Below are 9,617 nucleotides of genomic sequence, written 5' to 3'. Positions count from 1 at the left end.
ATTTCTTCCTCCTGTAGTTGAAATTTTCCAAATAAAATATCACGAATATAATATTTTTAAAACTATTGAATTTCTTTGAATCAAATTATTTTAATTTATAAAAACTCTTAATATTAAATATAATGAACTTAGTTGGGCCATTCCGACTCCCCATGTTTCTCTATGTTCTTCTTTGATGTGGGCTTACACTAGTAAAGCAAAGCTAAGTTTGCTTTGTCCATGGGAAATTGCAACAATGCACTCTACCACTGAAGCCCCAGTCCCCGCTAAGCCCAGAAACAGAGTTGATTGTATTTGCCTCCGATCACCCCTTCCATTCTGCTCCTAAAGATCCATTACATCACTCCTGTGAGAAAGACCAACATAACAAAGGAGAAATTCAAAATCTATAAATTCTTAATTCATGATTTATGTATAAAATCTTTGACTCCTACTGGAGTTTTCTTTCTGATTTTATTTCTCTTGCTCAATTCCGACTGAAGGTTAAATTCAATCAAGATACTGTAATAACTTGGGAACTTATTCACAACAATAAAGATCAATTAGGTATCATTATACTCTGTAATCTTCACTTTCTTGTCATTTTGTTTGAGAAGTTTTGATTGACATTCTGAGGAGATTTAAAGTATTGAAGAAATAATTAACCCTATGACTTGTCATTTTATCTTGAGCTCAATTAAGCTGTACTTTAAACATTCAGTTTCCATTTTTTAATTTCTTTTTTTATTTAAAACTCAGTTATATTTCTCCTAATTTCCAGTTAATCATTTAGTGCACCAGAATATCACACCATTTATAAATTTATAAGTTATGCCAAAGCATCAGTGTTATTTTTGTGTGTGTGGTTGTTTTTTTTCATTTACAAAAGATAGGCTATGTTTATTTAGAGTCACAAGCAGCTGGCTCACTCAGTGTGACTCAAACCACAAGAAGCCATTTCCACTTCACTCCACTCTGAGTCCTACTGCTGGGGCCATTCACAGGTTGACAAGTTTCTCGTTGAGGGCACTCTGTGACTGCGTGAGATTGGCCAGGTAGGTCACCATCAGTAGGTCATTGATGTTGCTGTTGAGCATGGTCTCGAAGTCCTCGGGAACGATCTTGGGTACTTAGTTAACCAGACTCATCAAGAAGCGGCCCACAGTATTGTCAGCAGACACCTTTCCAGACAGCACGTCCTCCGCATACTCCAACACTGTGCTGAGGGCACCCTGGATGCGAGCCGAGGACCCTGCTACTTGCTGCAAGTCACTTGAGAGTCCAATCATCCGGTTGGTGCTAAAACAGGTCTTCATGGTCAGGTCAACTCCAATGCGCTCAGTGTCATAGTACGCGTATTTCACTGTCAGAGGTGTGAACATCACCCCCATGGTCCTCCCCGGGACACCCATTAAAGTGCTGACATAAGCCTTGATGCTCATGCGACCATTCTGGAGGCTCGTGTCCACAGTGAGGTGAATGGGGTTGGAGGCATCCCGGCTGTAGTACTCATGGATCAGCACAGAGTGCTCTGTGATGTCATGGCCTGTAGCGTACCAGCCCAGGATGAGCTCATTTGGAGAAGTCTGTAAAACATCTATATTTTAGTATTGTCATAGTTCAATGCATTATGTATCCACATACCTCTCCTATATTATATTAGAAAAAATATTCTCACTATATAAGCTTGAGCCCTGCCTTCATTCTTTTTATTTATGTTTTTATTGTTTTCAGAGAGGAAGGGAGAGATAGAAACATCAATGATGAGAGAGACTCACCAGTGGGCTGTCTCATGCATGCCCCCTACTGGGGATCTAAACCGGGCATGTGCTCTGACTGGGAATCAAACTGTGACCTTCTGGTTTATGGGTCAATGCTCAACCACTGAGCCATACCCACCAGCCTATTATTTTTTTAATTTTTTTATTAAATTTATTTGGGTCACATTGGTTAATAGGATCATATAGGTTTCAAGTATGGACATCTATGCTAAACTGAAACCTCATTCATTTTAAATAATATTTCTTTTTTTATTTTTTTTAAATATATATTTTATTGATTTTTTTTTTTTTTTTACAGACGAATTTCCCAACACTAAGACAGTTACATTTGAGCCTTGCACATATGTTTATAATAACTTACATTATTTTTCTATAAGTAATTATAAACAAATTTATTTTCAGAAAAATTTCTGTAGGAAACTACAATCCTTCTAATAAATATCTACTTAACAGGAATCTGAGAAAATGTCAGAAGATAGTAGCAGACAAATTATATCAAATTCTAGAAAACCCAAGCTAATAAGGCAGAAAATATAATAATAAATTTGAATTCTCTGATGCATTTTAATTGATGTTTCAATATTTTAGTGTGTTTATTTTTCAAACACAGTTTAAATTTTATTTTATATTTAAATTAAAAAATAGTTACTAATCATGAAGCATTATCCTATTCCATATGAAGTACAGATAGAGCTTTTCTTTCATCTGGTCCAGCTGGATTGTCAGCTGGATTTTCACCTCACCAGCCTTATTATGAAGAGCTTCAAATTTCTCTCCACAACTAGTCTCTCAAGAAAGGATATGTTTGTCCAACCTTATTCATGTCTCTGATCATTTACTCTTTTCTTTATCAGCAAGCTAATACTTGTTGGGTTGTTGTTGTTTTTTGATAATTTTATTGATTTTTTACAGAGAGGAGGGAGAGGAATAAAGAGTTAGAAATATCAATGAGAGAGAAACATCAATCAGCTGCCTCCTGCACACCCCCTACTGGAGATGTGCCTGCAACCAAGGTACATGCCCTTGACCAGAATCGCACCTGGGACCCTTCAGTTCACAGGCCGATGCTCTATCCACTGAGCCAAAACTGTTAGGGCCCTAATGCTCATTGTATGATTTTACAGATTTAGGTAGATCTCTCAGAATCTTTCTGAATTTTCTTGCGTTCTTCTTCAATTTAATAGAAAAGTCTTAATTTTTAAAAATCTCTTAATAGATATTAGTCATTGGCTTCTGATAACATCTATTATTTATGTGTTTATTAATTCAATTCCCATTTGTTTTATCAGAAATGTCCACTTAAATGTGCCAGATGCCTTCAGCCTCAATTAAGATAAGCATATTGTTTTAATCCATAAGAAAAATAAATAACAAAAGAAACCATCTGTAGTTTAAAAGTTAACACAAGATATAGAGCAAGATATCATAATTAGTACATGAAATTCAAAAATTAACGTATCACAATTTTGTAAATGGATTCAAGTACCCTAGACTTACTAAATTCAGATATTGGATTAAGAATAATTATACAAATATGGTTTTGTGTGTTTATATTTATAATATTTTTTCTAACAACATATTTAAAAATAGTTGAGAAAAATAAAAAAATTAGATATATCTGTGAAAAACATTTCCACCTGGAATAAAAGATTATCTCTGATGTATCCCCAAATTCCATCTTATAACTTATGGGCTTCTAGTTAGCATTTTGGATATTGACTTTAATACCTCACAAAAAAATATGGTTTCTTAAAAACCATACTGGGTTAAACTTTTTAAAAATCAATTGAAACATCATAACTTTCAAAATAGATGTGATATGATTCCACTATTGACCCAATGCAATTATCTCTCCGTCATCACATGAACAAGGTTATTGAGTGATTTTTAAGGGACACATTACTAATACCTCACTAACCTGACTTTCTCAGCTTGAGTGCTAAACATTTTTTAAATATAAAATTTACACAATGCAATACACAGATCATGTATCATAGAAATGTACACTTGAAACCTATATGATCCTATTCACCAGTTTCACCCCCAATAAATTTAATTTTTTAAAAAATAAAGGAAGCATTTGATGCTGTCTTGATTTCTACATATCAAAGCATTAAATAAAAGTAGACTTTTCTTGCCCAAAATATATTTTAATATTCACTACACATGAATGTTCCTTGTATAAAAAGTCAAATACTATTTCAAATATGATTTTCATACATAAGGGTTAAGATACAATGTTAAAAATAAAAGCCAACATATATTTCATAGGATAGATTTCTTCTTTGATAAAATGTAACAGTGTAACTGTTCTAAAATGGGTATGAGAGCTACTATTTAATTAAGAAAAGAACAGCTTGAAAAGGTACAGGAACAATAACAGAAGTCTCAAACTTATAATTACTGTGATCTTATTTTCCTATTTGACTACAACTGAGCCATTCATGCTTGTTGTTCTAATAGTCCACGTAGTTTAATACTTGTGTTAAGTTTTACATGTTAAACAATTATTATTATTATTACTAAATACACTAAGATAAGCCATCAGTGGTTGGTAAACTTCTACTTGGTGCCTCATACTTCTCTGGTCTTATTTGCTTGTATGTGAAACACATAAGCAGTGAACTAAGTTCATTCAGAAAGATGACCAGAAATAACTTTTTATTCCTTTTCAGATACTTTCCAGACAGTGTGTCACTAACGCCCATTATTCAAGGGTACAAGGTAAAACAGAGTGAGCAGAATCATTTCTTCTATGTGTCAGGTATGGTGAAAATATTTATAGAAGTGATTTCCTTTTAGCCTCTTAAGGCATATTTTTTTGAGTAAAAAAATAAAGTATAACATTTTATGTGTTTTATTGGTCTTCAAATATAATAAAACATTTTAAATCTGTAAATAAAGAAATAAATATATCACATATATAAATTTTATATAACATATATACATATATTTAAACATTTAATAATTTTTATTGTCCCCTTTCACTTTAAAAAATATCTGGAATTGAAAAAAAATAATTTGGTAATTTATTTGTACTGAAATGATAGTGTGTTCTGTGAAAAGTATATTTCACTATTTTTCTGTATCTAAATAAAAAACTGAAAACATCCTTAACAAGTCAATAATTAGTAGTTGGATACCTTGGATAGTTTATTGTAGTACCAACAAAAATACATATTCTTCATTCTGATTGTAGAATTTTTGAGTCCAAATGAATTTACAATTACTTTACTTTTCCATATTTTATTATTTGAAATTGATTTTTTAGAAACTTCTCTGTCTTTCTCTCTAGTGTTAACATCAATTTATTGAATTGCTCACAATAAGAATCGGTAAATTATTAGAACAGAGACTTCTGCTTTTGACAATAGAGCATGCTTCAAAATCTCCTTGTTACAGATTTTATACTATATTGGTGTGGTGGGAGAAATATTCAAAACAGTATGTTTATTATTCTTTTAAATATAGTTTTATTAATTTCAGAGAGGAAGGGAGAGATAGAAATAAAAAAGATGAGAGAGAATCATAGATTTGCTGCTTCCTGCATGCCCCCTACTGGGGATTGAGCCCAAAAGCCCAGCATGTGCTCTGACTGGCAATTGAACCATGACCTCCTAGTTCATGAGTCAATGTGAACCACTGAGCCATACTGGCCAGACTCTTTTTATTAAATTATTATATTTTACTTATACTGATACATCTTTTTAATATTTAAATTATAATTAACCCTTGCACTCTTTTAGATTTCACAATTTAATAGTTTTTTCCTTTCTTAATGAACCTAAATTACTGATATAAATTACAATATTATAATAATTAATTCTTAAGTTGGATAAAACATCATTCTTTTATTAAGAATCTATTGATACTAAGCTGTTTAAAGTTTGTTTTGTTATGTTTTTGTCTGATAATAATCATTTTTTAAACCACATTGTTAATTGATTATTTGGGTAATTGTATAATTTTAGTTGTAGAGTTATTTTTTTCATTGCCTTGAAGACATCTTGCTCTCATAGCTGCAGTTGAATACCTAGTTGTTGGTCTAATTGCTATTCCTTTACAAGCAAGTTGTATTTCCTGTTTTCCTTGTTTCTGGTATTTGTTCCATGTCACTGTGACTAGCCATGAATATGTACTAGTTGTGGTTAATAATGTTAAATAAATCTGAAGATTCTCATCTCTCATCACTTTTGGAAAATTTCTAGTCATTATCTTTTTGAGTATTTCCTTTACCCCCTCTTACACCTTCTTTTAGAATTCTTATTATACTAATTTTAAACCTTAAAGCTTTTAGTATCATTTGACTTCTCGCTCATATTTTTATTTCTGTTTTCCTGTGTTCATTATCAAAGTTCTTCAGCTTTCTCATCCTTTCACTAATTCTGTCCTTATGTGCTGTTTAAAGCAATGAGTTTTTAATAAAATTACCATAACTTTCATTTCTTCATTCTTTTACAAATATGCATTAATTTTTGTAGTAGTATTCTCTTTTAACTTCAACTATTAAATTATCTCTCTCATATCTTTAAACATTTGAAATATAGAAGCCCCTTGTTAACCAAATCTAATATGTTCATAAAAATGTGTTGCATAGTGAATTTTGAGAGAATGAAGGACTTTATTTTTAATTTTTTAATAAGATATATTTCAAACATACTCAATAACAGTTAAATGACTTCTGATGCTATCATTTAACATGTTCCCCTCTTTCATGTCCTAACACTATTCAAATTTTGTTTTCTTGCCCTGGTGAATATAAATAAGTCTTCCTGAAGTGTTTTTCAAGGATGAGATTTTTTTTTTTTTACTTCTAGAAAGAAGTATTTCTTTTTAGAGTTTTCTAGACCCTCAAGAAATTAAAATCATATGACAGGTTTTATGTTCTGTGGACTATTGGCAACTGTGGTTTTAGTTGCCCACACTTATTGACAACTAGAGGCCCGGTGCACAAAAATTTGTGCACTAGGGGGGTCCCTCAGCCCGGCCTGTGCCCTCTCACAGTCTGGGACCCCTCGGGGGGGTGACCACCTGCTGACTTAGGCCCGCTCCCTGGAGGATTGGGCCTAAGCTGGCAGTCAGACATCCCTCTGGAAGCCCGGGAACCCTTGGGGGATGTCCACTTGCCAGTGGGGAGCAGGCCTAAGCTGCAGTCGGACATCCTTAGCGCTGCTGAGGATGCGGGAGAGGCTCCCACCACCACTGCTGTACTGGCAGCCATCAGCCTGGCTGTGGCTGAGCAGAGCTCCCCCTGTGGGAGCGCACTATCCACCAGGGGGCAGCTTCTGCATTGAGCATCTGCCCCCTGGTGGTCAGTGTGAGTCATAGTGACCAGTCATTCCCAGTTGTTCTGCTGTTAGGGTCAATTTGCATATTACCCTTTTATTATATAGGATAGAAGCCTGGTGCATGGATGGAGGCCTGCTGGTTTGCCCTGAATGGTGTCCCAGATCAGGGTGGGGGTCCTGCTGGGGTGCCTGGCAAGCCTGGGTGAGGGGCTGATGGCTGTTTGCAGGCTGGCCATGGCCCCCAGCCACCCAAGCTCACAGTGGAGGCTGGGTGGAAGCAGGTATCTGGGATTTATTTAGGTTCTATAATTGAAACTTTGTTGCCTTGAGCGGAGGCCACAGCCAGCCAGGGCAGGCAGGAAGCTTGGCTTCCTCCATCTCCAGGGCAACCAAGCCTCCTGCTTGCTCCAGCTCCATGGCTGCCATCTTGGTTGGGTTAATTTGCATATAGTCACTCTGATTGGCTGGTGGGCATGGCTTCGGTGTGTAGCGAAGGTGCGGTCTTTTTTCATGTTTCTCTTTTATTAGATTAGATAAGAATTTCCCTCAAATTTTACTAGTTCTCAGATCCAAACACCAATGTTTCCCCCATTTCTTTTCTCCTTTGGGAATTGAGTATTTGTTGGTGATTTCTGGGTTCTACTTAATGTAGTCAATATCAGTTCTCCTCTGCTCAACATTTCCCCCTGGTGATTCAGGGCTTGTTCTGTAGTTGTTGGTGGCTTGGCAACAGCCACACATATTTTAAGCTTCACAGACATATTTTGTTAATTATTTCTGTTGAAGATGTGATTCAAGTGTTCTTTCATTGTCATTCCTAATTGTTCTCTCCACTGTTTAAAAGATATGTTGAAATTCAAGACCAACTCTAGTGCCAAAATCCTGCTAAATCTAAGCTCAATCCATTATTCAAATGCATTGCTTCAAAGATGTACAAAAAGTATTAGTATTAGTGTAGTATAAAGAACACCCAACTACCTTTCCCCCAGATTTATCTATTGGTAATCTTATGCCACAATTGTTTTAACTTCTATCATCTATCAATCATCTATCTATCTTTTATCTTTCTATTCTTTCCTGAGCCATTTGAGAGCATGTCACATATATTATATCCTATATGCGAGGCTGTGCAAAGCTTTGAAGAAAATCCCAGAGATAATAAAGGGAAAAATTTTTTTCAATGAAATGCCCATCACCAACTTTTATTATACTATACTGGATGCTATTTCCAAAAATGATGACTCTAAGATGAAAAGTAACTCAGTAGATCATACTATGAATGAGAAATAGTTTTAAAAATATCTTAAATATGCTTTGTATTTTTCATTTATGTATGCATAGGAAAATACATATAAAGCAAGATCTGACAAAAGATCTCTTTCATTGAGTATAAAATTCCGAGTGAAAAATATTTTTAGCTTTTAATTAGCAGCAGTTTTAGAGTATTACCAGTTTAAAAAAATTATGGCTCATCCTTCAACAAATAATGTCTTAGATTTGATAAAATACAGCTTCTGTAGTATAAACACTGCTGTTATTATTGTCTGAGATGTGACTTTCTTTGAAATCTCCTATTGCTGATGGTGGCATGTAAGTTTGACTGGCCTGTGTCTGCCCTCTCCAGTTCCCTACAGATTCAGAAAATTGCTCCAAGTTGTTTCTGACTGTGGTTGCTTCTTATTCTCCTGCTTGGCTTGTGCCCATCTCATCTGATCACATAAATGCTACTTGGATCATACAGTGTTCATCAGGGATTCTATCATGGAGTCCCCCAAAGCTGATAATCAGACTACTACCTTGGCACTCAGAACCCTGTAGTTCCATTTTATTTTTACTTCACATCACAAACATTTTTAAGAAAACACATGTTAAAGTATTTGTATATTCCTATCACTTTAGACTTTCTGGCCCAGGGTAAATTTCATTAATTCTCCCTACTTCTGCTACTAACTCCATGATAATATCTAGTAAAATCTATATCCCACATTTTCCACATTTTTAACTTTTAGAAAAACTTCTATGCTCAGTGCATCCAAAATTTATGTAGTTAGGGAGCATTCAATTAGTGAAAAAAGATGGTGGAGTTAGAACAAAGGTGCTATTTTTAATAATCTGCCTTTATAGTACAATGCATCCAAATTTTCAATGAACTAAACTTAAATTTAGAGCTAAGGATAGTATGTTTAATTTTAAATAATTGAAAACATTAAAAAGGAAAATAATATTTCATGACACTAGAAAATGATCTGAAATTAAAATCTCACTGTTTATAATAAAAGGTGTATCCTACACAATACCTCCCAACTTGATCTCAGCATGTAATATTTTCCCAGATCAGGCCATTTCCCTCTTTGATTGATAAGGTTGATGCCAGGTGTTGTGTTAATGGCTCCCTCTGACCCCTAGCATGGATCTATGGGTTTTACACACTGGACTGCGGAGAGAACTGAAGGAATAGGTATGATTTTCCAGAATATCACAATGGATTTATGATGATGCCAAATGTGCTATATAAGCTTATGATAACACATATTTTAAGATGCCTTACTTTCAAATGTTATCCATTTAA

At 34.5% G+C, this 9,617-nt stretch overlaps 1 pseudogene; it reads right to left on the bottom strand.

The window, feature by feature from the left end:
- Positions 1-848: 848 nt before the first annotated feature.
- Positions 849-4,468, bottom strand: LOC102437844 (annotated as a pseudogene).
- Between the last annotated feature and the right edge of the window lie 5,149 nt (positions 4,469-9,617).

The sequence above is a fragment of the Myotis lucifugus genome, unplaced genomic scaffold (genome assembly GCF_000147115.1).
Source record: "Myotis lucifugus unplaced genomic scaffold, Myoluc2.0 scaffold_475, whole genome shotgun sequence".
NCBI classification, from domain to species: Eukaryota; Metazoa; Chordata; class Mammalia; order Chiroptera; family Vespertilionidae; genus Myotis; species Myotis lucifugus.
The sequence above is the reverse complement of the archived record's forward strand: the minus strand, read 5'-3'. Positions and strand labels throughout refer to the sequence as shown.